This window comes from Otolemur garnettii, unplaced genomic scaffold (genome assembly GCF_000181295.1).
Source record: "Otolemur garnettii isolate 467f Iridium unplaced genomic scaffold, OtoGar3 scaffold00020, whole genome shotgun sequence".
Classification (NCBI taxonomy): domain Eukaryota; kingdom Metazoa; phylum Chordata; class Mammalia; order Primates; family Galagidae; genus Otolemur; species Otolemur garnettii.
In genome coordinates, this window is record NW_003852415.1 from 25,093,567 (window position 1) to 25,106,273 (window position 12,707).

Consider the following 12,707-nt stretch of genomic DNA (forward strand, 5'->3'; position numbering starts at 1 on the left):
ACTGCCCTGGTTCGCTTGTTTCTGGGTTTTCTGCGGGCTGCCTGCTTTTTTTCTTTCTCTTTTTCTTTCTTTCTTTTTTTTTTTTTTTTTTTTTTCTCGGAGACTGACCCTTCCGAGGCTCTGGGGGGACTCCAAGAGCGGTTCCTTCCCAGTTCACCTGGCAGGCTGGCGCCGGCCGGAGGGGCTACCGAGTCCCCGCGAGCGCTCCCCAGTGCTCCCCTGGCGCCGCGGGCCCTGGGGAAGCGGGACTGCGGGGCGGCTCGCCCAGTGCGCCTGGGTCGGTGCGGGCGCGGACTGGGAGCTATAGATTGCAACGTGAAGATGGCGGAGTCCGGGTTCTCTGGGAGCTCTCGGTCTCTCTATGGCTGGGGCTGCCTCTGTACAATGGGATAAAATTCAAGTTCAAGTGCGGACGTGACGTTTAATCTGCACTAGAGACAAAAAGACCCAGAGAGTCGGAGCACTGGGGGCGACTAGCGGTGGCTTTTTAACACTGTACCCTGTAAGAGAACAAGAAAGCACACACAGAGACACACTCGCGCGCGCGCGCACACTCACACGCGCGCACACACACACACACATTGGCCCGTGCGCACACCAGCAGCCCAGACCCGCCACACGTGCAAACCGCGTTTTTGTGCGCTAATCTCCCCGAGCACCCGCAGCGCATAAGGGGGGGGTGGGGGTGGGGGGGGTAGCGGACAGGATATTTTTAAATAAAAGCAAATCCTCAGCCCTCCTCCTCTCCTGGGAGCAGGACCCCCTGAGAAGGGGGGCGGGGTGCTGTGTGAGTGAAGTAAATTGAATCAATGCAAGTCCCCACCCACCGAAAAGCTCTTTTGGACTTGGGGGAGGGAGGATGGACTGTAGAAAAGGGTTGGGGTCGACTTGGGGACTAGGGTATATTATCAATTGCTTCATCTCCCTGGAAAAGTAGCTTGGTAGTTTTTACTTTTGTTTTCCTGGGGGAGGGGGGGTCGGAGCTCAACTTCCAAAAAGTGTCTCCATATAAATACTACTATCACAGACTCTGAGAGTGTGAAGACAAAATAAAACAGACTAAGAGAAGAGAATCAAGAGCACGTGGGAGGGGGGAACCTTGTTCCAGTCCCATTCCGGAAGGGATTTTCACCCTAATCCTTGCTCGCCCTCACCTCACTCGACTAACTCCTAGGGGTCTAACACGGCCCCGCCCCCTAACGCCAGGATCTACAGTAAGGCAGACGGTGAAGAACAGGGGCGCTCCACGTAGGAGAAGGACTTGCTGACCTAGAAGTAGGTGTGGCCAGGTCTTGGCGTAAACTCGGGTGGGTGAGTCCTTAAGGCCCCCACCCCCTTCCCTCCCACCCCTTGACAATCACTGCAACCTGGAAGTCACACCCCGCCCCCGCACTCCCCCCTCCGCTGTGCTCCTCGGCTGCCCAGGGTAGGACCAGAAATTGCCTGTCAGACTGAGGACACAGCTGCCTTGTAAGCTGTTTGATCTACAGCGGGCGAGGACAGGAGGAGTTGTGGGGGCCTGTCCGTGGCCCGAGGACAAGGCCAGGCTGTGGCCCTAGTGAACACCACCATTCCTCCGGCCATGGCCAACTTCGTCCACTTGATAACCCGACCTCCACGCGGCTGGACCCCTCTCCTTTCTCAGGGTTTCTCCAGTCTAGGCCGGGGCGGGTCAGGGCCTGGCAGGAGCTGGGCTCCCGGGCGAGTCCAGCTGCATCCACCCTACTCTGCCCCCCACCCCTCACCCCCCCGGCCTGGCTCCAGCAGCTTCACCAGAGCACTAAGCGGCGGTGGAGCCTCCCTTGGGGTCTTTTCTTGGAGGGGGGAATCACGTGAGGGTTTTTGTTCTCCCCAAGGACCTACGTGGGGGCGGTGGCACCAGCAACTTAACAGCGCTCAGCGCTCCTGAGCGAGGACAGAAAGAGCTCCTACCCCTTAAAAAATAATAGCAATAAAATGTACCCGAGCTTGCAGGTTTGCAGACTGTGGGCTATGGGGTTGGCGGACGCCGAGGCCGAGCGGATGAAGGCGGTGGCGAGAGAGGAGGCTGTTGGGCTTTCACCTCCTCCCCACCAACCCTCTACAGAGAGACTGCACGCAGCCGCCCACCCACACCCACACACATCTCCACGTGGTCCAAAGTCTAGACGGGCCTCCCTCTCTTCCCATTCCACCCCACCGCGAAAATCTTTCCAGGAAAGTGGACTAAGTAAGAAAAAAAAAGTGCCAAACACCTTTAATAAACTTCTAAAGATATCTATAAACTGGCTATCCCGACCCGCCCAAAATCTAAATTATTTAGAGATCAATTTCTGAGAACTGGACGTTTGTGAAGCCCAGAGAGGGTCAGTACTTTGCCTAGGTCACACAGCACATCAGGGACAGATCTGGACTAAAAACGCCGCCGCGTACCCACTGCCTCGCGCTGCCCTTAGTCGGGGGCCCGAAATCCGGGCACACAGCCCTCACCTTCCCGGAGCTGATCACAGGGAGGGAAGACCCTGCCAATGGCTAGGGGGAGCGAGAAGATGCCCTCAGGAAAGGGGGCCCCTCTGCTGGCTCCGAAGGGTGCTCGAGGCTCCACAGCTGCGGCTACCAACTCGCTTGTGATCAGGAGGGCGGGCTTGAGGAGGGGGCACCCCCGCCTCACCCTCAGCAGGAAGTGGCGGGCAGGGGGCGGCGCGGACCTGGACTGACCGGAGGAGCACTTCCTCATTGGGCCCGCGGTGCCCCGACGGCGGGAAGAGGGACGCGCGGGCTGGCGGGAGCAGGGCCGGACACGCTGCCGCCCGCCGGCGCACTCCACCTCGCGGCAGCCAGGAGAGGCTGCCCTGCCCTTGCCCAGCCCTGTACTGGCCCTGTCGCCCTCCTCCTCCTTCCCTTCCCCTCTTCCTCTTCATCTTGCTCCTCCTGCACCTCTTCTTCCTCCTCCTCCTCCTCTCCCGAGAGGCGGCTGGGCGCAGTCAGGGAGCGATCCCAGCTGCCACTCCTGTCTCCTCTTTTTCCCTCTGCCCGTCTGGCACGGGCATCATTAGCACAGAAAGCTGTTAATGTCTGGTCTCACAGCTCCCCCTTTAGTCTTGCTGCGCTCTCTGTCTCTCGTTCCAAGCCAGATCAATAGCCGCCTCCCGGCCGACCTTGACCTCTCCCTAGACCCTGCCTGGCTTCTGCAGCTGGCCCACACTTACGTTTCCCCCATTCTCATGATGTCCAGACAGCAGGCGGGGCAGGAGGAGGGTGGCCAAGTTTGTGTCACAACCCCTTCCCCAGCCTTTTCTCAGCACCCCAGGTTGGGGGGGGGGGGAATCTAGTACCCTTCTGAGAAAGTCACTGCACCACACCACACTACCTCTTCATCTACCAAGCCTTTGTTTAGAATAAAAGCCACTCTCAACAACTCCCCCCAAGGGGGTGCAGATGGTTAACATATGAAAATATATATATAAAAAGAAAAGTCCCCATACAAATGTGGTCCTGAACTAATATCACAAAACTTCAGATTCATTTCCCCAGCACCAGCTGCAGGCCTACTGTGTGCTCTCCCCAGAGCTGGAGCTTTGTGCATGCTGGAATCAGATAGAAATAAATGCTGTATTTTTTGCACAATCTCTAAAACACACACACACAGAGCAGATGTCAAAAAGCTTTTTGAACTCACAAATATTTCCCTGCTATTCTTTTTCTAGCTTCACAGTGCATTCCAGCGGATAATCCCCCATATTCTCAGTCACTTTAAATTTCTTTATAGAGAAAGAGTTCTGAAATCAGAAATCATTTCATCAAATCGGAGTGCATTTTTATTAACCTTGTGTGGGGCTTTAATTCCCTGTGTGTGCTGCATGTAACACGCCATGCAGTGGGGGCAGATTAAAAAGACACGTGACCCCCACGCCAGGCTTTTTGTTTAAAATTCTTTGAACGATTCTCAATACTTAACTCCGCTGAGGTCGGACTCTATTTGAGATTCTACAATGTTATCTTTGCCTTCTGAGCTGTTATATTTTATCTTATGCCTTTACAAAAATTTGGAAAGAATCAAGATAAGAAGTGTCAGTGGAAATGGGAACTCTTAATGTTTCTGCAGAAAGAAAACTGACATTTCATTTGTTTTTGTTGTTTTCTTTTTAACAGAGATCCACCCTCTAAAATGTAGTCAACTTTGTAGCAGTACAACAGCACATCTTACCAAATTACTTTGGGCTTCATTGCTGGTGTTTAAGAAAAAGAAAAAGGAAAAGAAAGGGTAAAAAAAAGAAATCCATGCAAAAATAAGGCAAATTCTTTCATATTCACAGGTATAGGGCAAACTCAGAAGCAATCGTGTCTGCTAATTTCTATTCCTCTGGGCCTATAAACACTATTGACCATGAAGATGAGGACACATCACATGCACTGATCTGATCAGTGGATTGATTGACTTACTCTAACTTTTGAGGAAACCACTGTGGAGGTAGTAAGCAAATCATATTATGTGCATAGTAATAAGGCTCCACGATGGCCCTTATCTCCTTCCTTACAGTTCTAGAATCTTTAGGAGCTATCAAATCCAGAAATATATAAAGACAAAAGAATCCTTTTGGGCTTTCTGGTATATCTTCTAGAATTCTTTCATGTCATTTCTGAAAATTACAGCAAATTTCTGGGTGCGATAAACACTCAATTAAGGCTTTACTGGATTTGGAGGACTTTTTATATTGTCACCTAATAACAGAGGCAGGACCACAAGACTTGCCTTTCAACAATTGTTTGTGATTCTTTCTATGTACTGAATTTAACATTCTTTTGTTAAAAGATGACATCATTTGCATCTTATTTTTTCCTGCAAGTAATACTTGGGCTTGATATAGTAGTAGCTTTCTGATTATTGTTTAACAAAAGCATCATTTCTTGCTGTCTTGACATCTGCAGCCTGCAAGGGGTTAAACCAAATTCACTGTTCCTGATTCATGTATTATTTTCCCTTAAAAATACCTACCCAGCTCCCCGTATATGAAAAAGACTCACACCCACATTGAATGTTCCTAGCTCTGTCCCTGTCATCAGAAATGATATTGAATGGCTCAGTACTAGGGGATCTGGAACTATTTCTACAGCTTTCTCACCTCATTTGGAATTTTCTTGCCTTGCTAATTTTAATTCTTTAGTTGAGTCATCAATTCAAATTTGGTAGAGACTGGCATCACCCAGTTGGTCGACTTGGGAGAAATATTGTTCATGAAGATAATCAGACACCATCAAATCTCTCCCCAACCCTTCACATATGTAGAGATCAGAGTAGCCGTTGCCTGTGTGCACATGTGGTAGGGGGCTGCTATGCAGAAGGGTCTCCCTGCTGCTTTCCCTTTCATCACTGAGGCTCCAAATTGTATAACTAAAATTGCAGGGGGAACAATTTTCCTGAGGAGGGTGAAAGCTCTATTTTGAAGATACACACACACACACATTCATGAGTTTGAACTCAGTGGTCCAGTGACGGTCAGCCTGCCCCATGTAGAGCTCAGACGAGGAAGAAAAAGAGAGTTAAAATCATGCGTCTGGGAAAAGCACTGTGATTCGGAAGGGAATTTTCAGTTCCGACTCTGGCTGTCAGCTGCTGTCGTAGAGAACAGGAGCGACAATGAGGTGTCTGGTGGTAGGAAATGGGGAGGGGCTGGGGATGGAGGCAATAATGATCACCTTCCTAACAAGGGTTTTATGAGGCTGTGAGGATTAATTAGTTTGTATCCTTAAGCAGTTTGAGAAAGAGGAAGTTTCAGTAAATGCTAAGCTGGAGTTGTAGACAAGTCTGACTCAGTTGAGAGCTCTCCCCTACCCCCAATCCCAGACTCCAAAAACTCCTATCTGTGCTGTGATGCTCCACAAAGGAAGTGAGGGGGAAGAACAGAGGAGAGAGAGGCATGAGTCAGGCTAGCAGCTCTCCGAAAGGCTCGGCTAATGAGAACGCTGCAAGGGGGCGCTTACCAAAAAATAAAAATAAAAACCAGCCAACACCTTGTTTCAGACATGCCTTCCAAAGCTGGAAAAGAAAGAGAGCTCTGGGAGATCTCATCTGTTGTTTTGTAGTTTCAGAAACAGCCACGTATGCTTTCGAGTGAATTCAACAAAGGTGGTTTGTATCCTCGAAAACACGTAACTGGCTCCCCCTCTGTCTAATAGAGAAGGGTTAAGGTTGTGAGCTGACACACAAGACTCAACAACACCAAGTTTTAAGTGCAGGCACATTACTGAAGATGAAATAATATTTCTATAGTATGTGGAAGTTATGAAAGTTGTCCCATTATGTACATATTAAAACATTGCATCTGCTTGAAGATGCACTTTCAGTTCAATTTACAAGGCAGACAGTTTGCTACAACAAAAGATAATTAATGCCACCCGGGGAAAACCGAGACGCTGGATTGCTGTGCATTCTGATATCAGTTTAATCTGGGTCCTTTAAAAAAAATGACTTCACTGTGATTTTAGGCCTTTGGAATCATTGAAACAACAACGGCTTCTAAAATATGGATGTGGCAATAACATTTTCCATTTGAACTTGCGACAAAGCCCCTCTGCTTGTTCTCCTCTCTCTCCATTTCTCTCCCCCACCACCCTCCCTCTTCCTCTCACATGTAGCATGAAATAGAACACTGGACAAAAGCAAAAGCCCATCTCTGACCTGTCTCCAGATCACCTCGATAGTCTGTAATCTAAAAAGGGCAGATTTATGGTCAGTTTTTAAAAATCCGAGTTTGGACCTCCAGATTCAAACGGGTAGATTCATCAGCTGTGGGGATTTAGCACAGGCATCTGCAGTTTCATTATTTGTATCTGCTTAACAGGAACAATTAGAGAACTGAAGAGTGAGGACGCCTGTTTGGGGACTGGTTCAGTATTGTACCCAGACCACACATTCCGGCTGGGAAGGAACACAGTAATGTATAAAGCATTAGTGGATTTAACGCTCTGCGTTGTGCTTGGGGAATCGAATTGTTGATGTTTCTGGCAAGAACTCATACTCCAGTTGAAATCTATCAAACACCTTAATTAGCTTCGGGTACCTAAATGCACCCAACCCAGAGGCAAGTTGGAAATCAGGAGAAGGCAAGGACAGAAGCTAACACAGAGGCAGCGCAGGCCTCTCTCGGCACCCCCAGGCCCTGTGGCCTCAGTTTCCAGACCAGGATGCATGGGCCATGTGTGAAGTCAGACTAGTGGTGGCTCTCGCTGTGGCAGCCCCAAGGACATGAATGAGGGTGTTTGGATGGTCTGACTGGTGTTGACGAAGGGGTTGAGAAGAGGCCGCAGTGACACAGAGCTGTTGCCGACAATAACTAGAGCCTTTTTCTGAGCCAACTGTTCCACCTGGACCTCGGTACAAATTATTGTTTTCAATTACCACCTGTGTATTCCTTCCCATGCAACTTATTGATGTAAAATTACAGCTACACCGGTATAAATAAGTTATGCTGCAGTTGTAAAATGGAAGAAATTTTGTTGTAGCAATTATGTTCAGCAAGATGACAAAATAAATTTCCAGAGCTGTGCCTGCAGTAACCTGGGGAATTTAAACCTCATAATTTCCATTCATTTCAGATAATTTGGAGTAATTTCTATATGTAATAACTTTGTAATGAAAAACACAGCGGTACTGAAGTGATTTCGCTCTGTTTTTTTCTCCTATGGTATACATGGCACAAAATAAATGATAAAAATATTATTTCCTTTTTATATGTGTGTGTGTTGAGTAATTCCTTCAGTAAAAATCATAAACTAATACCCGGACTAAATCTCTGTCCACAAAATGAAAAATAAATTGAGTTAAAGAAAGTGAAAAAGTATGAAAGGCTTTGGATGTTTTATTGTGACTTTATTGAAGTGTTTTACTCCCATGCTCCTTCTGATCTCTAAGGGTTACAGTTCCCAAGTAAGGGGTGCATGGGGCTGATCCGCAGAGTGTCCGGAGAGGTGGCAGGAAGACCCCCAAAGGCTAGAATACCCTCACCAGGTGGTGACTTCTCCCCAGAAGCATGAGACTCGTTCTCCTCTTGAGAAGTGCGAGGCTGCACTGAGCTGCCGATTCCCATCAAAGTCTTTAACAGCAGCAGGCTGGGCAGTGGTCATGTAGGCTCTGACATATTTCCTCCTTTAATTAAAGACAAGGCGAGGTGGAGCTATGTTCCCCGCAGCACCAGTGCCCTGCCCGACCTCTGACAGTGACACCTGCAACTGATGTACACAGCCCCTGAACGCCCCGAGTTATTCATCGGAAGCTCCTACTGAGTTGTGAGAAGGTGACAGCCGCTGCATCAGCTCCAGCTCTGTGCAATTAGCTCCTGCTGCGGCAGCAGCACCCATCAAAGGCTTCCTCTCAGTGAAAAATGGAACCTGGGTCTGGGTGAGGTGTTCACCCCTGAAAACCTGCCTACCATCGGGAATGGCCAGTGACTTTGTCAGCCCACTCCCCATCAGCCGTGAGCAGGCTGCTGGCAGCCTTGAACTAGAACTGCTTCCCTGCCCTGCAAAACCCAGCCCACTGCATGAGGCCAGGAGTGCAGATCTGGAGGTTCAGGCACTCGCTGGCAGGGTAGTCTGGGGAAAAGGTGTTCATTTCCCAGGCTCAGTGGTCTCCCTTGCCAGATGGGTTTCAGAGCAGACTTAATACCAGCAGTGGTGAATGGACCTATGCAAAGCACTTGACCAGGTCTTTGCCCCACAGCAGTCACTTCATAAGCATTGCTATGATTCATTCCTTCAACCACACACACAGATGAGCTGCCTGCAGTGCCCAAGATGATAAGCCCGAAGGTGACAATAGTGTGTGATGGTTGGTACCACATTCCATGGTCAGACCAACTTGACTTTGACACCCCATCCCAGCTATGAGGAACAAAGCAAGGTAAAGCAAAAGCAGATGACATAGTTATACTGTCACAGTAGTGACACTACAGCTACAGCCCACCAAATGGACTTTCGTCAGTGTCCCAAGTGTCAGGCAGCAAAAGAACAGGGCCAGGTGCTCCGATTACAGAATGCAGAATCCTGAGCCCCTTGGGCCTGCTAAATCAAAGAGAAGCTGTCTAATTACATTGTTAGGCATTTTATGGGGAGAGAAAGAAGCCTGAGGCCAGTGGCCAGGAGGTAAAGCCAAAATCAACCCTATATGGGCCTCTGTGTAATCACCAGGCTTCTCTTCACACAGATTCAGTTTCCATCCATCCTGCCTGTAGCAGCCACTGGAGACATCTGTAGATGTGGAACTAGAACAGCAAAGACAAAGTCAACCCTGGATCAGGACACAGAGAACAGAAGAGCAAACTACAAAGAGAAACAAGGTCTGAAATGAGGAAATAGGAATATAGGTCAGTAGAAGAGATTTTTTGTTGTGTTTGGGACAGCAAAATCTAAGAGGTGACTATGGTTATGAAACCAAATAACTGAGGCAGAGAGAAATGGGATGGAAAGAGTCAGGTTAAACATAAGGTCCACTGGTGAAAGTTTGGAACAAACAACTCATATTAAAACAGAATTTTACAGTGTATAAAGCCTCTTTGCTTCCCTGACTTAAGTTTGTCCTTCCAGCAATCTTATAAGAAACGCAAGAGAGGGTATAGGGTTTGGGTCCCCACTGCACCAGCTATTAGCTGGGAGGCCTCACATGGGTTCTCTTCTCAGCATCCAAGGCTTCTAGGAGGATCACATCAGATAATCTATCAGAGCCCCAGGCATAGGCCTGGCACACAGTAGGACTTCATAAATTATAGATATGATTATTATAGAGGCCTCATGCTTGACCGCAGGGAAGACTCACATTAGATTCAATCTACGGTACACACTTCAACATTTCATTTCAGGAGTGAAATGAGAAATTTCCACAAGATCTCATTTATTAACATATGTCACCAAGTATTGATGAAGAATCTTATCTTAGTCTATTTGTGCTGCTGTAACAAAATACTTTGAGACTGAGTAATTTATGAAGAACAGAAATGTATTTCCTCACTTTTCTAGAAGCTGGGAAGTCCAAGATCAAGGCACTGGCAGTGTTTGGTGTCTGGTAAGGGCCCTGGCCTCTGCTTGTAGGATGGTGCCTTACTGCTCCATCCTCCATAAGGGATAGATTCTGTGTCCTCACATGAAAGGAGAGCAAATGGGCCTCAGCTAGGTCCCTCCAGCCCTTTTATAAGGCACAGATCCATCCAGGACAGCAGAGCACCCATGACTAAACTGCATCCCAAAAGGCCCTGCCTCTTAGTACCACGACAATTGGGACAAAGTTTGGACATGAATTTTGGAGGGGACACATTCAAACCATAGCACACCACTGTGGCAGGGCCCAGGCTAACCTTGAGAATACCCAGAGGAAAGCATCACAGCCTTTATCTGCTAGTAGCATGTCACTGGGCTTTGAACTTCTCAAAACAGACAGCCCATGGAAGAAGCAGAGTAGAGTATCAATGGCTGAGCCAATTAGACCTCGATCCCAAACCTAATACATCAGCAAACTAGGAGAAGCCACAAAAACTGTAAAGAAGGCCCTCAGCATCTCAGAAACGGGGCCGGGGGTGGGAGGGCACAAGGAGGATCATCATTCATTTTCTTCTCTTCGTCTCCAAATTTCCTGTAGTCCGAATTGAGGTTTTTTATAATCAGCCCAAAAAATCAAAAATTAAAGATTGTAGCAGCTGAATCTTTTGGCTAATTATTCAGGGGAAAAATAATAAACAGACTACATATGAAAAAATGTCTAGAAAGAGATTGGGAAATGACAGCCACTATTGTGTTAGAATTATGAGATAAAAGGGGCTTTTAAAAGAACTTTATTTCCCAAACCTCCTAAGATGTCACCAAAGACTTACCATATAAATAGTTCTGCAAAACTCATCTTTTCGAAGAATCAAGGGAGCGATTGCCATGCTATGAAGCACAGTTCCACAGGGCTGTCCAGCCTTGAGATTCAATCAGCGTCCTGGTGTGAGACTATACTGGATACAAGGAGAACCTTAGGGACATGGTAGAATGTGGCCCTTTTTAAGAAGCTGCCCTGTTTTTTCCTTCTTTTCCTTCTGTTTGGGGTCCTCCATCATCAGAGGCTGTGTGCACAGGAAAGATTCTCGAAGGCTGTCTAACAGTGTCCAAACAGGCTGGTTTTAAATGCCACCTCTGCTGGCCCTGCTGGGGACTCTAACCAAACCTTTCTGAGAGCAAAAAAGCAGCCTTGTTGGGCTCTCTGCTGGGAATGTGCTAAGTGTGGGGCACTTTTAGACACTCCCAGTGAAGAATGTCCTCTAGAAGCTTCCCCCTCCTTCCCACCTTCTGTCATCCGGGGAGATAATTCATTTATGCAGCTTTCACAGAAGACTGACATTTTCGACTTTTTTAGCAGAATAAATTTATAAGGTAAATTAGGGGGTGGGAGCCCTAGTGTCCTAGGCAGATTCAAACTGGTAATTACAGAGGGCCTAATTATGTATTCACCACAGAGACTTCTGGAACAGCAAAGGCTACAGGGTGGCTCTTATTCTTCCTGCAGAGGACATTCTCCTCTGGAACCCTCCCAGTCAGCCCTGGATGGGGTGGGGGAGCACTCTTGTTGTTGGCTCCCACGCCCTGATATTTGCAGAGAAAATCCTGACCTAGCCCCGGAGCCCAGATTTTCCCCTAGAGTCATGAGGTCAAATATTCTTCAGATTAGGGGTTCTGACTTGGATAAAATAAAAGTTATTTTTTTAAAAAAATCTCATTCTGCCCTATTTCCCCCCTATTTCCCTCCCAACCCTAGAGAGTTCTAGATCTACGCCTACCAGCCCATAGTATCAAAAGTAAGGTTTCCCCTGCTTGGCCGGGAGTACTTTACAGCAGGAACTATATTCTTTACTCCTCCGTCTCCTCACAGGTTGGCCTGGGAGCTGGTCTCAATGTAATCACTGAATGAAGGAACCAATTGACAGCCAAGTGCGCAACAGCCCTAGGAAGTGAAAAACCCTTGAGTGAAAACCAGGCCTTCGCCACCCAACACAGCACCCCACAATGTTTGGATCAGTAAGCCCATTTTATACGCAAAGTCCTCCTTCCTGGGGCCTGCCTCATTTTCCAGTGTCCTCTCTGCTCTGGGAGCATCTCATTGTTCACTTGGTAACTGTGTATAGTACTCTGTTAGGGGTCAGATTGTGTCCCCTCAAAATATGTTGGAGTCCTACCCTTGTACCTCTGAATGTGACTTTATTTGAAAATAGGGTCATTGCAGTTGTAATTAGTTAAGATGAGGTCTTACAGGGTTAGAGTGGGTCTCAAGTTTGATGACTGGTGTCAAAAGAAGATAGGTGATGATACAAAGACACACAGGGAGAACATCACTCAACAAGAGAGGCAGAGCTTGGACCAATCCAGAACACCAAAGAATGCTGGCAACCAGAAGCTAGGCAGAGGCAGGAAAGATCCATCCTCAAGCCTTCAGAGGGCAGATGGCTTTGGGACACCTTGATTTCAAACTTCTCAAACCACCCAGTGTGCAATACTTTATTATGGCAGCCCCAGGAAACTAACACGTGCTCCTGCTCTGTGCTGGGCAACGAACTCGGCCCAGGGAATGCAGCTGAACAAGATGGGCATCGACTGGAAAGGGAGAGCCCAGAGGCCACAGGCCTTTTCTACCAAGCAGTAAAACACTGTGACAAGTTTCCCCTGCTTTTTGTACCTGCAAAGAGAATGTTGACAAGAACTGTTGG